At 37.2% G+C, this 22514-nt stretch overlaps 1 long non-coding RNA gene across 1 annotated transcript in view; it reads left to right on the forward strand.

The window, feature by feature from the left end:
- Nucleotides 1–19238, forward strand: part of LOC129393214 (uncharacterized) — a 77706-nt gene extending 58468 nt beyond the window's left edge. The window contains exons 4-5 of the long non-coding RNA XR_008619948.1: nucleotides 17220–17265; nucleotides 19087–19238. This is a non-coding gene — a long non-coding RNA (uncharacterized LOC129393214). The remainder of the gene's footprint in view (nucleotides 1–17219; nucleotides 17266–19086) is intronic.
- The last annotated feature ends 3276 nt before the right edge of the window (nucleotides 19239–22514 follow it).

The raw sequence follows: 22514 nt of genomic DNA on the forward strand, positions 1-22514 counted from the left end.
GTATTCCCTATGGATGTATACTTACTTAAGAACCAAACATATTACTTGAAGTTAAATTGTGAAAGATACCCCATGATTATACTTTTTTGTTTGTTTGTTTCTTGAGACGGGGTCTCACTCTGTCAACCAAGCTGGAGTGCAGTGGTGTGATTATAGCTCACTGCAGCCTTAACCTCCTGGGCTCAAGTGATCCTTCCACCTCAGTCTCACGAGTAGTTGGAACTAAAGGCACATGCCACAATGCCCGGCTATTTTCTTTTTTTTTCTCTTTCAGAGATGAGGTCTCCCTAACTTGCCCAGGCTGGTCTAAAACTCTTGGGCTCAAAAGATTTTCCTGCCTTAGCCTCCCGAAGTGCCAAGATTACAGGTGTGAGCCACTGTGACTAACCTGACTATAGTTTTTTGAAACACAAGAAATAAATGAAGACAATTTATTTTTACTATACATTTATAGCCTAATTTATATCATTGAATGTTTTTTCCCATTTATATATGTGATTCTCAAAAAAGTTTGTTATACATTCTCTCTGTATTTTCCTCCGGTTTTTTTGTTTTTGTTTTTGTTTTTTTTTAATCCACTCTAATCAGAGTTTTGTTCTGGACATGACTCTGAAATAGCACTGGCAAAATAACTACATGACATTAAACTGCCAAATACAACACTGAATTATCCAGCTATTGCCAAATTAATGCTGCATAACAACTTCAGAATCTCAGTGGGTTACAAAAAAATTTATTTTCGGGCCGCATGTTGCAGGTTGAGTACAGCTGGACTAATTTAGGATGGGCATAGATAAGTGGCTTTGCTTTAGGTGGCTTGTTTATTTGGATTGGATTCAAGCTGGCCATTTCTCTCATCATCCCTAGCCCAGCTGCTATCCAGAGCATATTTTTTCATAGTGAATGATGGCATGTTTTTGTCAGAATAACTAGCAAGAGCATAAGAGATTGAACCAAATTGTGCAAATCTTTATGGCATCTTTTTATATTGCATTTGCTAACATTCCATTGGCTGAACCAAGTAATGTCCATGAGCCCTATATTAACAATGTTAGGAAAAGAAATTCCACTCACTGTAGGAGTGTACTGTTAAGTTATGCTGCATAGGATAGGAGAAGTATAATTCCAATTCAGAGAGAGTGTGGAAAGTTGCAAATAATAATCCAATCTATCACTAAGAGTCAAATCTCAGTCTTCATCTAATTGTTTTTATTTTTCTGCACTTGACTTCTGGCATCCCACCCTCATTATTCTCTTTCTAACTCAATAGCTGATCCTCTTTAGTCTCCTTTGGTGCTTTCTTTATATCTTTCTTTCTTCTTGGATGACCTCAGAACTAAGTTCTTGAACCTCTTCTAGGTTATCTCACCTAATTTCATATTTCTAAATATTGTCAATATGATTAAAAACCTCTCCAAGTTAAATCTCTATCCTGCAAGTCTCTCTTAAGCTTTGAACTTGTATAGCCAACAGCCAACTCAATATTTACCATTATAAATCCAAGGAGCATCTCAACTTTAACATAGCTGTCTAAGTCAAGGGCTGCTATTACAAAGTAGCATATTTAGGTGGCTTATAAACAACAGAAATTTATTTCTCATGGTTCTGGAGACTGGGAAGTCCAAGATCAAGATCCCAGCAGATTCAGAGTCTGATGTGGGCTCACTCTTTGATGCATAGTGGTCTTCTTTTCTCTGTGTCCTCACATAGTAAAAGGGGTAAGGGAGTTATTGGGAGCCTCTTTCATAGGGGCACAAATTTTATTAATGAGGGCTTCACCCTCAAAATCTAATCACCTGCAAAAGGCACCACCACCACATAATACCGTCATATTGGTGGTTAGGATTTCAACATATGAATTGGGGGTGGGGACAGCAAATATTCAGTCTATAGCATTTTGCCTCTGGTCCCCCAAAGCTCATGCTATTCTCACAGGCAAAATGCATTCATTATATCTCAACAGCCCCTAAGGTCTTAACTTGTTCTATCATCAACTCTAAAGTCTAAAATCCAAGGTCTCATCTAAATACCCTCTAAATTAGATATGGATGAGATTTAAAGTACAGTTAATCCTGGCCGGGCGCAGTGGCTCACGCCTGTAATCCCAGCACTTTGGGAGGCCGAGGCGGGCGGATCACGAGGTCAGGAGATGGAGACCATCCTGGCTAACACGGTGAAACACCGTCTCTACTAAAAATACAAAAAAATTAGCTGGGTGTGGTGACAGGCGCCTGTAGTCCCAGCTGCTGGGGAGGCTGAGGCAGGAGAATGGCGTGAACCCGGCAGGCAGAGCTTGCAGTGAGCCAAGATCGTGCCACTGCACTCCAGCCTGGGCAACAGAGTGAGACTCCATCTCAAAAAAGTAAATAAATAAATAAATAAATAAATAAATAAAATAAAGTACAGTTAATCCTGAGGCCAACTGCTCTCCAGCTGTGACATTGTGAAACCAAACAACTCATGTGTATCCAAAATGCAATCATGGGACAGGCATAAAATACACATTTCCATTCCAAAAGAGAGAAATCAGGAAAAAAGAAAGGGGTAACAGATTCCAAGTAAGTACGAAGTACAAAGTAAAAAGCAAACTCCATGAGATTTTAAGACTTCAGAATAATCCTCTTCGGCTCAATGTTGTGCCTTTTAGGCACACAGTGACAGTAGTCGTACATTTCTGACCCATTGGGGTGACAATCCTGCCTCTGAAACCACTGGGGCAGTGGTCCCGCCTCCACAGCTTTGCACAATTGTTAGGCCTGTTGTAAAAAAGGTGATGGTCTCCCCTTTTGAAACCAAGGAGGCAGCCCTAATGATCTCTGAATTGCCTTTGAGGTCATTCTTCTCCGGTTTTAAAGAATAGTGCACATTTGAAGCTGAGTAGCTCTATAGTTCTGTCCTATAAAATACAGAAAGTAGGACAGTCTTCCTTTATTCCTTTTTGTGTCCTTTTTCTTCAAGTCAAACTGGCAGTTTTCCTGCTCTGGTGGCTGAGTAAGTCCATGGTTCACATCTATATGAATCTCCTTATCTTGGCCACGTCCTTAATGTTCTTCCACGAAAAGGTCTCTTTTTCTTTCCATATGAATAAGCTGAAAAATGTTCAAATCTTTAAGTTGTGCTTCCTTGTTGCTTAATAATTCCATCTTTAAACCGTTTATCCTTCTTTCAGCTTACCATAAGCAGTCAGGGACAGTTAAGCCTCCACAACTTTGCTTAGAAATAACTTCAGCCAAGTAGCTTCGAATAAACACTAGAACACAAATACAATTCAGCAAAGCTCTTTGCCACTTTGTAACAAAGATTTTTTTTTATCTATTGTCAACTAACATGCTCATTTCCATTTGATACCTCATCAGAATGGCCTCTACTGTCCATATTTCTTCCAACATTCTGATGATTTCAATCCTAGTCCAAGTCTGAGTGCCAGAAAACCAGGAGCAAAATTTCCAAGGGCAGAAGAAGATGAATGTCTCAACTCAAGCAGAGAGCAAGCTTGCTGTTCTTCTACCTTTTGTTCTATTCAGGCCCTCAACAGGTTGGGTGGTGTCCATCAGCATTGAAGAGGGCAATCTTCCACATTCGGCCTACAGATTCAATAATGATTTCTTCTGAAAACATCCTCACAGACACACCCTGAAATAATATTTTGCCATATATTGGGTCATTCCTTAGCATAGTCAAATTGACACCTAAAATTAATCATCACAATCCTACCCTTTATCAACTTGGCATTTATAAACCTCTTCTTAAATACCAAATACCTAAATAAAGACAATAATAAGGTCCTAATTCCAACTAACGTGATACAGCTATCCTGCACATTGGTCCGTTTTCCAGTAGAGAAGGTAAAGTCCATGAGTGATGTTTTCTCTTCTCCTGGTAACCCATTCTTAAATACTATTATGTAAAATTAATAATACTAAAATGGTGATATAAAGTCGGTACATTTTATGTTATATAATTGAAAAAAAGAGAGAAAAGAAACCAAAGATATTGGCTTAATGTATGTATGTATATAAATATATACACACAGATGTATTTGTGTGTATATATATGTGTACATATCAAATGCATATATGTGTGTGTATATATATCAAAATAAGAAGAAAACACTCATGGCAGTTTGAGTCCTTGTTTCTGTAACTAGTCATATGATTATAGCTGGTATTTATAACTATCTTCTTCTACTACTCATTCTGTATTTCCTTTGCTTTCAGCAAGTAACTTAGCTAATTGTGGTTGTTTACCTGGTAGGGTGACCCAAACATTCATTCCTGAAGAGTCTCACTTATTAGTAGTCCTGTTTGAATTGGGTTGTAGTTTTCCATTGACCTTAGTTACAGGGCATGGTAACACTGAGAGACACTTTAAGGGATCTCCTGTATGCCAGACATATTCTTCTTTGCCTCCATTTTGGAGAAGTAGTTCAATTTCCCCTTGGTAGTCAGGATTAATCACCCTAGCTAACACCATAACTCCCTTCTTTACCTGTTGATTCAGTGAGATGAGGAGCCCAAAGTGGCCAGGTACTTGTCTTAAAAATCCCAATTCAGTGAAATCATTGTTGTGCCTCCTGGTAGAAACATTCTTCCTTCTTGAACAAGACCTCTAGGCCAGCAGAGCAGAATGTCATGGGAACAGGAAGTAAACATTTTGTTAGTGAATTTCCAAGGGTGACAATAAGAGGTGTGGTGCTACTCCTGTTTCCACCTCTTGATTTCCAGACTCATGAATCCTGGCTATGAAAGAAACAATGCCATATATTGGAGGCTAATTTAGAGCATATACAGACTTCTGAAAAACCATACCCTAGCCCTGCAAAGTTTTGCCACTCACTTGCACTGTAACTGAACCTTCAAAAGGCCATTTTATTGCTCTATCAAGCAAGCTGCTTCAGAATGGTGGTGATCATGGTAAGACCAGTGAATTCCATGAGCATGGCCTCCTTACCACATTTCTTTTGCTGTGACATGATTTCATTGATTAAAAGCAATGCTGTGATGAATACCATGGCAGTGTAAAAGGCAATCTGTAGATCCACATATGGTAGCTTTGGCAGAAACACTGCACTCAGGGAAGAAAAACCCAGGGTAAGTGTCCATTCCAATAGGGACAAAATACTACACCTTCCATGATGGAAATAATTCAGTGTAATCAACCTGCCACCAGGTATCTGACTGATCACCTTGGGGAATAATGCCATATAGAGGACTCAGTGCCAGTCTCTGCTGCTGGCATGTTGGGCACTCAGCAGAGGCCATAGCCAGGTGAGCCTTGGTGAATGAAAGTCCATGTTGCCGAGCCCATGCTTAACCTCTTTTCCTATCACCATGGTCACTTTATTCATAAGCCAGTTGGGTGATAACAGGGGTGGTTGGGGAAAGAGGCTGACTGGTATTCACAGAATGGGTTACTCTGTCCACTTGATTTCAAAACCCCCCTCCACTGCTGAGGTCACCTCTTGGTGAGCATTCTTGTGGGACACACATATTTTAACATTTTTTTTCCTTCAGAGGTATATATTCATATATCTCTTCCTGATGTTTCTTTCTCAGCAGTTTTCCAATTACATTTCTTCAAATTCCCTGACCATCCAGTCAAACCATTGGCTACAGCCCATGAACTGGGATAGAAGAACTTTTTCTCTTTTCTCCTTTGTGGCAAAATGTGTGCAACCAGGTACCCTGTTCAAAGATCTACTCACTGGGAAGATTTTCCATCATGACTCTCCTTCAGGGATGTCCTTGAGAGGGGCTGTTGTGATGCTGTTGCCCACTTTTGGGGGGAATCTGCGGAGTCACTAACCTGGCTAAATTTATGATAATCCTCTGTCATTCTCCAAGATCCATTTGTCTTCTGCATAGGCCAAATAGGAGAGTTGAATGGAGATATGGTGTGAATTGCTATCCTTGCATCTTTTCGTAACAGTGGCACTAATAATCTCTGCAATCCCTCAATGAATGTTTTATTATCGGTGATTTACTATGTTCATGGGTAGAGGCCATTCTAGTGTTTTCACTTGGCTTTTCCCATCATAATAGCCCTAACTACACAGATCAGAGAGCAAATGTGGGGATTCTTGCAGCTGCTATGTATGTCTCTTTCAATTATGCATTCTAGAACCGGGAATGCATAATTGCATACCCACAGGATGGGTTTAGGGACACACTCAACCCACTATGAGATGGACCTGAGCTAAAACTTTATTTATCACCTGACCTTCATAAGCCCCTACTCTGAATGGTGAGCCACAATGATGATTAATATTATTTCAGAGCTAGTGTCCAGTAGTTCCCCTAAAATTGGATTATTTTATTTTTCCTAATGCACTAGCCAAGATCTTTTTGGGGAAGACTGGGAGAAAGATTTACAACATACTTTTTGGTAGTCTGTTGGAGTATTTCCTCAAGAGGAACTGGATTCCCCCTTACTTCAAGGGGGTTCTGGGCCTATAAATTGGCTCAAGTCTGAGAATTGATTGAAAGATGATGACTAACTTTATAATTTGAGATACACTTTTGTTTACTTGACTTGGACATATCCAATAAGACTTTAGTAGACTTTTATTTCATAATGTATACATATTCCAAAACATCATGTGGTCAATTATTTTTTTTATTTTTTAATTATACTTTAAGTTCTGGGATACATGTGCAGAACGTGCAGGCTTGTTACATAGGTATACATGTGCCATGGTGGTTTGCTGCACCCATCAACCTGTCATCTACATTAGGTATTTCTCCTAATGCTATCCCTCCCCTATCCCCCCACACCGCAACAGGCCCCAGTGTGTGATGTTCCCTCCATGTTTTCATTGTTCAACTCCCATGTATGACTGAGAACATGAAGTGTTTGGTTTTCTGTTCCTGTGTTAGTTTGCTGAGAATGATGGTTTCCAGCTTCATTCTTATCCCTGCAAAGGACATGAACTCATTCTTTTTTATGACTGCATAGTACTCCATGGTGTATATGTGCCACATTTTCTTTATCCAGTCTATCACTGATGGGCATTTGGGTTGGTCCCAAGTCTTTGCTATTGTGAATAGTGCTGCAAGAAACATACGTGTGCATGTGTCTTTGTAGTAGAATGATTTATGATCCTTTGGGTTTATACCCAGTAATGGAATTGCTGGGTCAAATCTGGTTCTAGATCTTTGAGGAATCACCACACTGTCTTCCACAATGGTTGAACTAATTTACATTCCCACCAACAGTGTAAAAGCATTCCTATTTCTCCACATCCTCTCCAGAATCTGTTGTTTCCAGACTTTTTAATGATTGCCATTCTAACTGGCATGAGATGGTATCTCATTGTGGTTTTGATTTGCATTTCTCTAATGACCAGTGATGATGAGCTTTTTTTCAAATGTTTGTTGGCTGCATAAATGTCTTCTTTTGAGAAGTGTCTGTTCATATCCTTCACACACTTTTTGATGGGGTCTTTTCTTTTCTTTAAATTTGTTTAAGTTCCTTGTAGATTCTGTATATTAGCCCTTTGTCAGAGGGATAGATTGCAAAAATTTTCTCCTATTCTGTAGGTTGCCTGTCCACTTTGATGATAGTTTCTTTTGCTGTGCAGAAGCTTTCTAATTAGATCCCATTTGTCAATTTTGGCTTTTGTTGCAATTGCTTTTGGTGTTTTAGTCATGAAGTCTTTGCCCATGCTTATGTCCTGAATGGTATTGCCTAGATTTTCTTCTAGGGTTTTTATGGTTTTAGGTCTTACCTTTAAGTCTTTAATCCGTCTTGAGTTAATTTTTGTATAAGGTGTAAGAAAGTGATCCAATTTCAGTTTTCTGCATATGGCTAGCCAGTTTTCCCAACACCATTTATTAAATAGGGAATCCTTTCCCCATTGCTTATTTTTGTCAGGTTTGTCAAAAATCAGATGGTTGTAGATACATGGTGTTATTTCTGAGGCCTCTGTTCTGTCCCATTGGTCTATATATCTGTTTTGGTACCAGTACCATGCTGTTTTGGTTACTGTGTTGGTTACTGTAGCCTTGTAGTATAGTTTGAATTCAGGTAGCATGATGCCTCCAGCTTTGTTCTTTTTGCTTAGGATTGTCTTGGCTATATGGGCTCACTTTTGGTTCCATATGAAATTTAAAGTATTTTTTTTTTTCTGATTCTGTGAAGAAAGTCAATGGTAGCTTGATGGAAATAGCATTGAATCTATAAATCATTTTGAGCAGTCTGGCCATTTTCAAGATATTGATTCTTCCTATCCAGGAGCATGGAATGTTTTTCAATTTGTTTGTGTCCTCTCTTATTTCCTTGAGCAGCGGTTTGTAGTTCTCCTTGAAGAGGTCCTTCGCATCCTTTGCAAGTTGTACTCCTCGGTATTTTATTCTCTTTGTAATTATTTAAATTACTAAACTTATTTGTAATAAATAAGTTCAAGTTCTCTTTTAACTTACTTATTTCTACCTTAGTTTTGTTATTTACCCAGTTGTCATTCAGGAGCAGGTTAGTTCAGTTGCGAATGGGAGTTCACTCATGATTTGGCTCTCTGTTTGTCTATTATTGGTGTATAGTAATGCTTGTGATTTTTGCACATTGATTTTTTATCCTGAGACGTTGCTGAATTTGCTTATCAGCTTAAGGAGATTTTGGGCTGAGACGATGGTGTTTTCTAAATATACAATCATGTCATCTACAAACAAAGACAATTCGACTTCCTCTCTTCCTATTTGAATATGCTTTATTTCTTTCTCTTGCCTGATTGCCCTGGCCAGAACTTCCAATTCTGTGTTGAATTGGATTGGTGAGATAGGGCATCCTTGTCTTGTGCCGGTTTTCAAAGGGAATTCTTCCAGGTTTTGCCCATTCAGTATGATATTGGCTGTGGGTTTGTCATAAGTAGTTCTTATTATTTTGAGAAACATTCACTCAGTGCCTAGTTTATTGAGTGTTTTTAGCAATGAAGGGGTGTTGATTTTATTGAAGGCCTTTTCTGGATCTATTGAGATAATCGTGTGTTTTTTGTCATTGGTTCTGTTTATGTGATGGATTACGTTTATTGATTCACGTATGTTGAACCAGCTTTGCATCCCAGGGATGAAGCCAACTTGATCTTGGTGGGTAAACTTTTTGATATGCTGCTGGATTCACTTTGCCTATTATTTATTTTTTATATTTTGAGGATTTTCTTATCTATGTTCATCAGGGATATTGGACTGAAATTATCTTTTTTTGTTGTGTCTCTGCCAGGTTTTGGTATCAGGATGATGCTGGCCTCATAAAATGAGTTAGGGAGGAGTCCCTCTTTTTCTATTGTTTGGAATAGTTTCTGAAGGAATGGTACCAGCTCCTCTTTGTACCTCTGGTCTAATTCTGCTGTGAATCCATCTGGTCCTGGGCTTTTGTTGTTTGGTATGCTATTAGTTACTGCCTCAATTTCAGAACTTGTTATTGGTCTTTTCAAGGATTCGACTTCTTCCTGGTTTAGCCTTGGGAGGGTGTATGTGTCCCGAAATTTATCCATTTCCTCTATATTTTTTAGTTTATTTCCATGGAGTTGTTTATAGTATTCTCTGGTGGTAGTTTGCATTTATGTGGGATCAGTGGTGATATCCCCTTTATCATTTTTTATTGTGTGTATTTGATTCTTTTCTCTTTTGTTCTCTATTAGTCTGGCTAGTGGTCTATCTATTTTGTTAATCTTTTAGAAAAAGCAGCTCCTGGATTCACTGATTTTTTTCAAGGGTTTTTTTGTCTCTATCTCCTTCAGTTCTGCTCTGATCTTAGTTATTTTGTGTCTTCTGCTAGCATTTGAATTTGTTTGCTCTTGCTTCTCTAGTTCTTGTAATTGTGATGTTAGGATGTGGATTTTAGATCTTTCCCACTTTCTCATGTGGGCCTTTAGTGCTATAAATTTCCCTCTAAACATTACTTTAGCTATGTCCCAGAGATTCTGGTACATTTTGTCTTTGTTCTCATTAGATTCAAAGAACTTATTTATTTCTGCCTTGGTTTTCTTATTTACCCAGTTGTCATTCAGGAGCAGGTTGTTCAGTTTTCATATAGTTGTGTGGTTTTGAGTGAGTTTCTTAATTCTGAGTTCTAATTTGATTGCACTGTGGTCTGACAGACTGTTATGATTTACATTCTTTGGCATTTGCTGAGGACTGTTTTACTTCCAATTATGTGTTCAATTTTAGAGTGAGTGCTATGTGGTGCTGAGAAAAATGTATATTCTGTTGATTTTGGGTGGAGAGTTCTGTAGATGTCTATTAGGTCCACGTGGTCCAGAGCTGAGTTCAAGTCCTGAATATCCTTGTTTATTTTCTGTCTCATTGATCTGTCTAATATTGACAATGAGGTGTTAAAGTCTCCCACTATTATTGTGTGGGAGTCTAAGTCTCTTTGTAGGTCTCTAAGAACTTGTGTTATTAATCTGGGTGCTGCTGTATTGAAAGCATATGTATTTAGGATAGTTAGCTCTTTTCATTGCAGTGATCCCTTTACCATTATGTAATGCCCTTCTTTGTCTTTTTTGATCTTTGTTGGTTTAAAGTCTGTTTTATCAGAGAATAGGATTGCATCCCATGCCTTTTTTTGCTTTCCATTTGCCTTTTAAATATTCTTCCATCCCTTTATTTTGAGCCTATGTGTGTCTTTGCATGTGAGATGGGTCTCCTGAACACAGCACACTGATGGTTCTTGATTATTTATCCAATTCTCCAGTCTGTGTCTTTTAATTGGGGAATTTAGACCATTTATATTTAAAGTTAATATTGTTATATGTGAATTTGATCCTGTCATTATGATGCCAGCTGGTTATTTTGCACATTAGTTAATGCAGTTTCTTCATAGTGTTGATGGTCTTTACATTTTGGTATGTTTTCCAGTGGCTGGTACCATTTTTCCCTTTCCCTATTTATTGCTTCCTTCAGGAACTCTTGTAAGGCAGGCCTGGTGGTGACAAAATCCCTCAGCATTTGCTAGCCTGGAAATGATTTTATTTCTCTTTCACTTATGAAGCTTAGTTTGGCTGAATATGAAATTCTGGGTTGAAGATTCTTTTCTTTAATAATGTGGAATATTGGCCCCCACTCTCTTCTGGCTTGTAGGGTTTCTGCAGAGAGACCCACTGTTAGTTTGATGGGCTTCCCTTTATGGGTAACCCGACCTTTCTCTCTGGCTGCCCTTAACATTTTTTCCTTTTTTTCAACCTTGGTGAATCTGATGATTATGTGTCTTGGGATTGCTCTTCTCGAGGAATATCTTTGTGGTGTTCTCTGTATTTCCTGAATTTGAATGTTGGCCTGTCTTGCTATGTTGGGGAAGTTCTCCAGGACAATTTCCTGAAGGGTGTTTTCCACCTTGGTTTCATTCTCCATGTCACTTTCAGGTACACCAATCAAATGTAGATTTGGTCTTTCTCATAGTCCCACATTTTTTGGAGGCTTTGTTCATTTCTTTTCATTCTTTTTTCTCTAATCTTGTCTTCACACTTTATTTCATTAAGTTGATCTTCAATCTCTGATATCCTTTCTTCTGCTTGATCGATTCAGCTTGTATACTTGTATATACTTCACAAAGTTTTTGTGCTGTGTTTTTTGGCTCCATCAGGTCATTTATGTTCTTCTCTAAACTGGTTATTCTAGTTGGCACTTCCTCTAACCTTTTATCAAGGTTCTTAGCTTCCTTGCATTGGGTTAGAACATGCTCCTTTAGCACGTAGGAGTTTGTTGTTACTCACCTTCTGGAGCCTACTTCTGTCAATTCATCAATCTCATTCTCTGTCCAGTTTTTTTCCCTTGTAGGTGAGGAGTTGTGATCCTTTGCAGAAGAAAAGGCATTCTTTTTTTGGAACTTTCAGCATTTTTGTGCTATTTTTTTCCTCATCTTCATGGATTTTTCTACCTTTGATCTTTGATGTTGGTGACCTTCAGATGGGGTTTTTTGTGTAGGTGTCCTTTTTGTTGATGTTGATGTTATTGCTTTCTGTTTCTTAGTTTTCCTTTTAACAGTCAGGCCCCTCTGCTGCAAGTCTGCTGGGGTTTGCTGGAGGTCCACTCCAGATCCTATTTGCCTGGGTTTCACCACTGGAGGCTGTGCTGACTGCTCCTTTCTCTGGAAGCTTCATCTCAGAGGGGCATCTGCCAGATACCAGCCAGAGCTCTACTGTATGAGGTGTCTGTTGACCCCTGCTGAGAGGTGTCTCCCAGTCAGGAGGCACAGAGGTCAGGGACCTGCTTGAGGAGGCAGTCTGACCCTCAGCAGAGCTTGAGTGCTATGCTGGGAGATCTGCTGCTCTCTTCAGAGCTGACAGGCAGGAACATTTAAGTCTGCTGGAGCTGGGCCCACGGCTGCCCCTTTCCCCAGGTTCTTTGTCCCAGGGAGATGGGAGTTTTATCTATAAGCCCCTGACTGGGGCTGCTGTCTTTCTTTCAGAGATGCCTTGGCCAGAGAGGAGGAATCTAGAGAGGCAGTCTGGATACAGTGGCTTTGTCGTGCTCTGGTGGGCTCCACCTAGTTCAAACTTCCTGGCGGCTTTGTTTACACTGTGAGGTGAAAACTGCTGACTCAAGCCTCAGCAATGGCCGATGCCCCTCCCACAACCAAGCTTGAGTATCCCAGATTGACTTCAGACTGCTGTGCTGGCAGCGAGAATTTCAAGCCAGTGGATCTTAGCTTGCTGGGCTCTGTGGGAATGGAATCCACTGAGCAAGACCACTTGGCTCCCTGGCTTCAGCCCCCTTTCCAGGGCAGTGAACGGTTCTGTCTTTCTGGTGTTCCAGGCACCACTGAGGTATGAAAAAATAAATTCCTGCAGATAGCTTGGTGTCTGCCCAGACAGCTGCCCACTTTTGTGCTTGAAACCCAGGGCCCTGGTGGTGTAGGCACCCGAGGGAATCTCTTGGTCTGTGGGTTGCAAATACCACAGGAAAAGCATAGCATCTATGCTGGATAACACGGTCCCTTATGGCACAGTCCCTCAAGGCTTTCCTTGGCTAGGGGAGGGAGTTCCTTGACCCCTTGTGCTTTCTGGGTGAGGTGATGCCCCACCATGCTCTGCTTGCCCTCTGTGGGCTACACCCACTTTCTAATAAGTCCCAGTGAGATGAACTGGGTACCTCAGTTGGAAATGCAGAAATCACCCACCTTCTGCATTGGTCTTGCCGTCAGCTGCAGACCAGAGCTGTTCCTATTTGGCCATCTTGCCAGCCCTCAGTACATGATTAATATACACAATTTCTATTTGTCAATTAAAAAATACATACGTTTTAAAAAAAGAATAGTCTTACTATTTCACTTCTAAGTACATCATGATTAAACTAGCTAATTTCATAGGTCTGGGCAAGTCAGACTATCCTGATTGCTGCTTTCACCCTGCTGCCCATTACAGTAACCAAGCCCAGCCTGCCTTTGGTGGTTGAGTTCCACCACTTGGTCTCTGATACCCCAGGAACCAGTTACTCCCATTGCATTTAGATTTTCCAATTCAGTGACTGCAGTTCCCACTTTGAAGTGTGACATACAGAAAGAGTGAACCCAGAGTTCTTCAAAGATCCTGGGGTTTCTTTCACAAATTTATTTCTCATAGAGTGGTGGAAGGTATGTCTTCTGTACCCTCCCAATGTGGGTGGGTAGTTACTAAATTGTAAATTCATTCTAATATTCTAACCTCCTAAGCCTTTGAATCTCTTTCTCTACACTAAACCAAGGTACATCCAGCATTTCCAATTTGCTCACAGTGGACCATCCTTTGGTCCTTGTTCTAACCAGGCAACCAAACTGTAGATCGCTTTCTATCCCCAGAAGCTACAACATCAAATGCAGAATTTCTGCTAAATGAGCACATATCAATAAATATGGCCTAATCCTACATTACCTTTCTGCCACCATTACCCCATACTGTTAGTATCATCCCCACACACATTCTCTGGATTCTGTCTTATAAATTAGAAAACTCAAGAAGTGCTTTGTGAGTGTAGCTTACATCCTCATGGGTCACATTTTACACCTCACTTTTAGAAGTCTACTGAAACTTGAGTCCAATTATAGGTCTGGAAGCAAAGATGAGAGATAAGGGGTGTCCTGAGGAAAATCAGCTTCGAATTACGTGGCAACTACCTTAGGGGAGTCCATTACTGTTGTCATTGCTCAAGGAAGGCAGGGTCAATCCTCTCAGATGGATACAAAGGCCCAGACTATTGTGAGTACAGACAGAGGCAGATACCACTGAGGGTTGAGAGACTGATACCCTTGGGAGTAGTGAGGTCATTGTCACTGTGTCACTGAGGGTGGGGAGACCAATATCTCTGGGAGTGGTGTTGCCATTGTCACCAGAGGTGAAGAGACCAGTGCCACTAGGATTTAGAAGGCCACTTCCATTGGGGGTGAGAAAACTTCTTCCATTGGTATGGAAGACTTAACAGAATTTAGGGGTGAATGTATCTAGTTTCATCAAGATCCTTCCACACATCCCCACTGCAATATATATATAGGATCCCATTTTTTTTTTCCAGTCGATACCCTCACCCTAAGAGTAGAAATCATTCAAAGATGAGAGTTCAACTTGCACTGTAATTTAACCAGTTGCAGGATGAGGTTTTGTGTTTAAGTTTTAGCAATTTCAGCCCTTCAGCTACAGGAAATAAGGGACCCTTTCAGGACACACACAGATGCTCTTAGGTCATTTATTTGGTACTTGAGCTAGGAATTTGAATCCTAGAGCACATTCTTTTCTTTACCAATTCATCCAGTGACATTTTCAGGTGAGATTGGGTGTGTTCAGGGTGGTAGGGCCATAGACATATCCGGTGACATTAGAAGCAACCAACAAACATAATTATATTAATTAGGTTTCCAAAAATGTTTGAAAGTATCATATACAGAGTCACCTAGCTCCTTGTTTCTTATACATGGTTGATTAGAATTATACAATGCAGATATGTTGCATATTTTTTATAAACAGTTCATGCCATGGACTATCAGTGTTCTCTTTACTAACAAAAGAAAGTCATTATTGTCTTTAATCAGATTAGGGAATCAGTTCTAGATACCCCAGAAACAATTCACAAAACTCATCCTTAAAATTTTGTTTTCCTAGAACTACTCTAAACACGAAAATCTGTATTAGCCAGGGTTCTCCAAAGAAGTTAAGAAGGCTGAGGAGTCTCATAATCTGCTGTCTGCAAGCTGGAAGCCCAGGGATGCCAAAGTGCTACTTTGAATAATTCCAGCTTAAATCTGGTGGCCTGGGAACCATGGAAACCAGTAGTGTAATTCACAGTTCAAGTGCAAAGTCCTGAGAACTGAGGTGTCAATGATATAAGTTCTGGTCCAAATTGAAGGTTCAAGGACCAGAAGCCCTGATGTCCAAGGGCAGGAAAATATCAATGTTCTGGCTCAAGCAGAGAGCACATTTGCTCTTCTTCTGCCATTGGATGATGTCCACTCCAATTGGGGAGATCTTTGCTCAGATTTTTACTCAGTCTATAGATTCAAATGTTAATCTCTTCCAGAAACACCCTCACAGATGTACCGTCTTTCTGAGTATTCCTTAGCCCAAATTGACACCTAAAATTAACCATCACAATATCCAATACTGAACTTATGATTTCAAAATCCACACTGACTTGCATCGCCTAAACATTTTTCCCTTCATGGTAAGTCATTGATCTGTTCTTTTGATTTCGCAGGTCAAAAATGTTAGATAACTTTTTTTTCCTTTTTAACAAATGTCACTGTTTCCACCCTGACTATCAGAGTCTACTATTACTAGAGCAATCAAGTTGGTCAGATAATATCAGTTCTCTGCTTTAAAGACTCATAGCTTACTATCTCACGTGGCTTGAGAAATCCAAAGCCCTAGGAATAGCCTGTGGTTACTTATCTCTTGTAAGTCTCCAGCTCACTTGCTTTGCTCCAACCACATTGAACTCTTTGCTTTCTCTATAAAATGTCAGACATGATCCTTCCTTAAGACTCTTGTACTTGCTAATCAATATGCCTCCAGCATTCTTTCCCCCAAATAACCACATGGTTCATTCCAATACTTTCTTAAGTCATTCTTAAACATCAAATTGCCAGTGACACCTTCCCTAACCACTATATAAAAAACAAGACTCCCATCCCAGACACACCCATACACTCACAGACAACCCTCTCTGATACTCACTTTCTTTTCATCTATCTCTAAATTAAATAAATGAATCTATCTATCTATCTATCTATCTATCTATCTATCTATCTATCATCTATCTATCTACCTATCTATCTAATCTATTCATCATGAAAATTTTATTACTTTTCTGCCTTACTATGTTAAGTATAGCTCTTTATAGTTGGAGGAATTTTCCTAGTTAGGTTTATTGTTGTTTGTCCCATAACTAGAATAGTACCTGGGGCATTACATGTTTTCCCTCATAAGAGGTAAGTCATTCTTTCAGCACAATTGTAGAAAATTGCTGAGTTTCAGTCTATACCTTAATTCTGAAATTTAGCAATCTAAACTTGTGATATATTTCTCTAAGCTGGTTAGACCTGTTAATTTCAGTCCCATCACACCATAGGTCTTGTGTTCACTGTGTTGTGCATATTCTCCTCTAGTAGTGGCAACTCCATCCTGCAAACTTGGCTTTCACAGTGCATTATGGATAATTTTATTAATGGTTTCATCTTGCAAACTATAGGCTGCCAGATCCAATTATCTTAATATGAACCAGGCTTTACTTTTCATTCACACCCGGGCCAGTGACCAATATCAGGTTTCAGGTCTCTTGCCTGTAACATGCTCTAACATAATGTTTTCAAATTCATATTTGAGAGGCAAACAAGATTAACCAACTGAGTAATTGGAATAGAAAAAAATGTACTTCAAAACATGATATTTCTCCAACAATGTTTGGTGATTTATGAAGCAAGGTTCATGAAAAGGGCAGGAAATAATGGAAACTAAGAGGTTGGAACTACAACCAAAATCATGCTTTGGGTCCACACAATGGTAAGTTTCCCAAATAAACAATGAGTGTCAAATTCAGAGCATGAGAGAAAGTGTGAAATATTTACTGTTCCAATTGTTTTTTTCCTTTTCCACCTTCTTCCTGATCAATCAGATGCTCATATTATAAAGTTAACTTTAGTGTTACTTTTTATTTGTTTATATTTAGCAACGTTGAGTGAGTTATTTAAATTCTTTAAATTTCCTTAGGAGTTAATACAGTATCAGTAACAGACCAATATTTTGGGAATTATATTAACAGGTCTAATTTCTTGGTGTTTGGAGGTATCTCACAGCCTACATGAAAGGTAAGAAATCCCCCGAAACTTACACCACAGATTAGTAACTTTTCTATTCATTTTGCGTATTTTCCATTGCATTTCTCCCTTTGAGACATTAATACACCATGCAAAATAAAGTTTATATGTTTCAGAAGTAAAATAGCAAGTTACCATAATTTTTTCCCTAAACATTCCAATGTCTTTGTTTTCATCATGATATATATTACTCAATGTTTCTCTTCACTTAAGAAAATACAATGCAAGTCTGACCTGATCTATCTTAAACTTCATAATGGGGCTGACATTTTGCAGTGACAATAGCATTGTGTTTCTGGGTCAAAGTTAAATACTACTAACATTTCTTTTATTTATGGAGGAAAGAAAAGACAGCACTGCCATATGCTTTAATCATTTACGTGAGTTGCTTAACAAAAATTTGAAAGGCCTTCAGGCTCAAGCAGTGTTTGCTGTTGAGCATTCAGTTGCAATTGCATGCTTCCTAACTGAGCTGAAAACAGCCTACAACTAAATATCCATTTCAATTTCCTAAGCTTGATAACTTAGAGTTACATTTGGAGTAATTCTATAGCAGGGCAAAGGAGATGGATATTCTAGAAATACTAATAATTTGGCTTGAAAGTCAAGTTGAAATTCACTTAATGATATTTGAGAAACATATTTTACCTAGACATAGGTGAGACATAAATAACATGATGCCTAGTATAATTAAAACACTGAATATATTTTCTTTGTAGACTATATGTACACAGAAAAGTAAGGTAGTAAGTCAGTTATCCTGGTTATTTATGTTAAATAAGGACTTTGCTTGGTTTGGACTATTGGAACAATTTCTAGTTTTGAATGCAAATATAATTCTCTATTTTCTATTTCATTTTTGAAGTAACTTTTTACCAAGAAAACAATGAAACCTTAATAGATTGACCCACTCTGCTATGCAACCTTTTAATACCTATAGTAAATCCAGTGAATTTGAATTGAAACAATTGGTAACTAAGGCATAAAACTCATTTTTATATATTTTGCTCTTATTTTAAATTGTTTTTATGAATTTTTAATGAATTCAGGGTATACTTATTTCAAGGAAAGTTATTATATCTCAAATTTAATACATAGAAATATAAATACTTTCTACTTTCAAACAATTACTCATTAAGTTAACCACTGTAACTCAAAATTTATGGGGTTTTTTTACATATACACATATGGGTGTGTATGTAAAACATGGTAGCAATCATATAAATTAGCATTTTTACTCAATGTTATTTACATGTTAAACATTTTCTATGTTGAAAAAAATCTTCATAATTATAATGTTAATGGCTACCCAATTATCTCTATGTTCAATTGTAATTTAAACCATATTTCTATAATTGTTTTCAGTTTCTCAAAATAGTTTGTTATTAAGCCAGAATGTTCTGTTGAATATTTTCTTTAGCATAATTTCTTAGGTGTGAAATTACAGATATATGGTAACATTTTCCTCATTCTTTCTGTGTATCATCACTACGGTTTACATGTGTTTTACCATTTTACCTAAGCAGGTTGTATATACAGTGTTGAGTTTTATCATTTAAAATATTTGGTATGAAGTTATTTCTCAAGTGGAATTTTTCGTCTCTCTCTCAAACATAGTCCCACTTTGTCTAAGCTTTTCTATCTTCCTCTGCATGTGAAGAGGAATTTCTAATTGGATATAGGCACAAACAATTGTGTTTAGGATTATTTTATATTAAAATTAAGATGCTTTCTTCTGTTTCGTCTCTTATAATTCTTCTTTTTGTGTTTTATCTCCATGCCAATTTTACATGGCTGTGTGTGTGGACTCAGAGTGCCTCTTGAGGACCAGCCAACTTTTTTCTCTCTGCTGCATACCTAAGTATTCAGTTCCAAATATTTTAATTGGCATGGGGAAGTAATAAATAAATAAATAAATAAATCTTTCTTAGAACTTAAATTTAAGTCGTTTTAATTCTATATTTTTACCATGAATTGAATAAATAAATATTTAAATACATTCATGAACTAATGGATAAAGAAAAGTTTATATATTAATTAATACATTGATTTGATTCAACTAGGACAATATAAAGACCTGATTTGTTTGTATTTAATTAGCAAGCCATTATTCCAGCATTATAGATTGTTATAGCAATAGCCCTCAATTTAATCATGGCTGTTTGTATCCATGCTCTTGAGAAGACTAAAATCCATTTATACTTAACTTGGTCACATGACTTGCTTTGGACAGCAAGCCCTGGGGTAACAGGTATATGTGATAGAAGGAGGGACTTCAATGTGCTTCTGCTTTGGAATATACCTTACTTTGCTGTTTCTTTGAAAACTATGATCACCCCCATGCAAATGAGTCCCAGGCTAGCCTGATGGTCATAGCCACAGATGATAGGAAGCACTGACCCCCAGACCTGTGGGTTAGTTCATTCTAGACAAATCAGCCCCAAGCTGACTGTAGGTGATGTGGAAGCTCCAACCTTACCAGTGGAAAAACCACCCAGCTGATTCAAACCCATACTGACATTGGACAGAATTGATTCTTGTTTTTAGGCATTGAGTTTTGGGGTAGGTTATTTCACAGCAAAAGCAAACAATGACATCCCGCTGTAAACTGTTTGTTACCACAATACTACAATGTCAGTTGAGTGTAAGGATTGATATTTGATATTATTTATGATATAGTGTCTAATCATTCTAGATGTTGGTATCCTTATATTTTTTATAGTGCTACTTTAAGGAAATTCTGGAAAAATTTCCTAAATCAATGCCAGAAATGAGACATTTTTGTAGGAGATATGTGTTTGCTATGGTCTCATGGATTCTGTTGCCTCTAGTGAACCAATCGGTTAACTCACAAGAAAGTACAAAACAAATTAAAATTAGTGAACACTCTACATATTATATAGAATATCAGCAGGATGTTGTTTTGTGCAACTGTGTCTATGATTGTGATGAATTAGTAAAACTTACGTATGTAATGGATCCAAAACTTGAATTTACTGTTTTATGTCTCTGTTAATTCTATATGTTAGAAAGCAGCAATGATCAGTATTTGATGTAAGGTATGTCAAAATTTTTCCTTGACTTTTTGCCACTTAACTTTCATAATATTAGTCAAGATGGAAAGGCAACTTGAACAATTTCTTGTAATGAAAGTACCATCATTTATAGAAGTATCTCTTAGGCATTCACAACTACCTGAAGTAGTCATCTCTAGAATAACTCCCTCATGGTCTATCACTCTCTAACACAGTGAAATAAAATAAGGCCAGATAAAAAGAAATATTTCCTTAGGGAATTGTTGCAACTGTGATTTTTTTGAATAGTTGAATAGTATTAATCTTAACTATAAACAAATGTAGTACTTAAAAATAAATTCTCAATTTGACATGCTAAATAAATTCCAAAGTTTGGAAACTTGTTGCCAGTCCATCAATCACCTTTCTTGAGTGCCTGCTATGCAGGGAGTGTCACACAAGTTCAGTGAACATCTATCACACAATTTCATGACAATGAATGTTAAAACTTAACTGTTTCCCATGGTGATTTTACGTATCTTTCATTTGTTCTAATCTGTCTATACTGTTCACATTCCATTTTATCCTCCTGGAACTTCTGCTTCTGATTCTAAATCGCCCAAGTGAAACTAAACATTTCTTCAAAAGAATGGTAGCTCAGTTATAGATATATTTAGCCAATTCTTCTGAGTCCTGTTTTAGCAACATGTCAAATCATTTAAAATGGGAAAAATGACAGATTGGGCTTATGAGGATGAAAACAATCTGGAAGATACTAGGATGGTCGAAATTCTTTAAAATCCATTGAATGGAAGTGAAGTGACACTAATTATGAATATTCCATGTAACACAGAAAGCAAATTTTCTTTTTATTTTATGGACATTTATTAGCAACTTATTTCATGAGCATTTATGAATTTTTTTCCATTAATTACAAATAAGACATGACAAAATCACTGTTTTACATCCATCTCTTCATACAGTGGTCCCAACTGTATCACAGCAAAACTCAAAGGTTTACCTCTTGATTTAGGATAATGCCTCATCATCAGCATCAGGATTATGAACATGATTAAAATATTAAAAATTAAAATTTTTAACCTTATTAAAAGTTTACTACTTTTTAAAACCATCAATAATTTAAATATATATTTGATAAAATAAAAAATAAAATTATTTTAATATAAAATTAAAAATTAAAAATTAAAAAATAGTTGCTACCTAGCTCCCACCTTAATTATGCCTTGTTTTAAGATAAAGTGCATATTTTTAAAAGAAAATGTTAATAATTTTTACTGCATGAAAGAGTCACAACATACTCTTAAAATAATGCTTAATTTTCATGTGTATTTAAAGACTAGAAATATTCTTTAATTTATTTTAATTAGACAATATGGTATTAATTTAATTTAATATGGTTTAATTTAATATGGTTTAATTTAATATGGTGTTATCAAATTTGTGGTCAACTATTCTCATATTGTAAAAAGTTCACATGTGTAATTTAAATATTTTTCAGGTTTGAATTATATGATTAAAATCATTGACCTAAAAAAAATCCAGTTAGTTCTTTCTTAGTATCCTTACATCAAAAGTATATTAAGAATCATTTTAATAATTTATTCTCATCTACTGCATTCAGTAAAAAAAGAACCTTACTCTTGAATTCAAAAATTTCTATATCTAGATATTAAAACTTTCTTTGAAAGATGAATTATTCATTCATTTAACAAATAATTGTTCAGCATCTACTATATACTCAACACTGTTACTATTTCATCTAGATAAAAAGTCACTTTTTTTTCTATCAGGAATGCATATTATTAACTCTGATAATTCAAGCCACATGAAACTGCATTTTAAAAATTAGATTGTGGAAGAAAAACCCAGGAAGTTTTTGGTAAAATTAGGTATCACAAACTGTTATAAAAGTGCACTTGCAAAATATATGCATTTTATTAAAAAATAGAAATAATTGCTTTTGTCTTTTTGAGATCAATGAATTGAAGTGAGGGTAAAGATACATAGACTTAGAGTTAGCCTAACTTGGCTGTAGATAATATTTACATGGTCATAGAAGTGGAAATGTGGCTATTGGGTTTCAACTTTAGAATTTATGGAAGAATCAATGTTTGAAAAACTTGGTTATGGTTGCAGGAAATAAATAAATATTCTAGCAACGTGAATGATAGGAAATAGAAGAGGGAAGGAATACATTTACTAATA

Source organism: Pan paniscus, chromosome 8, assembly GCF_029289425.2.
Source record: "Pan paniscus chromosome 8, NHGRI_mPanPan1-v2.0_pri, whole genome shotgun sequence".
NCBI classification, from domain to species: domain Eukaryota; kingdom Metazoa; phylum Chordata; class Mammalia; order Primates; family Hominidae; genus Pan; species Pan paniscus.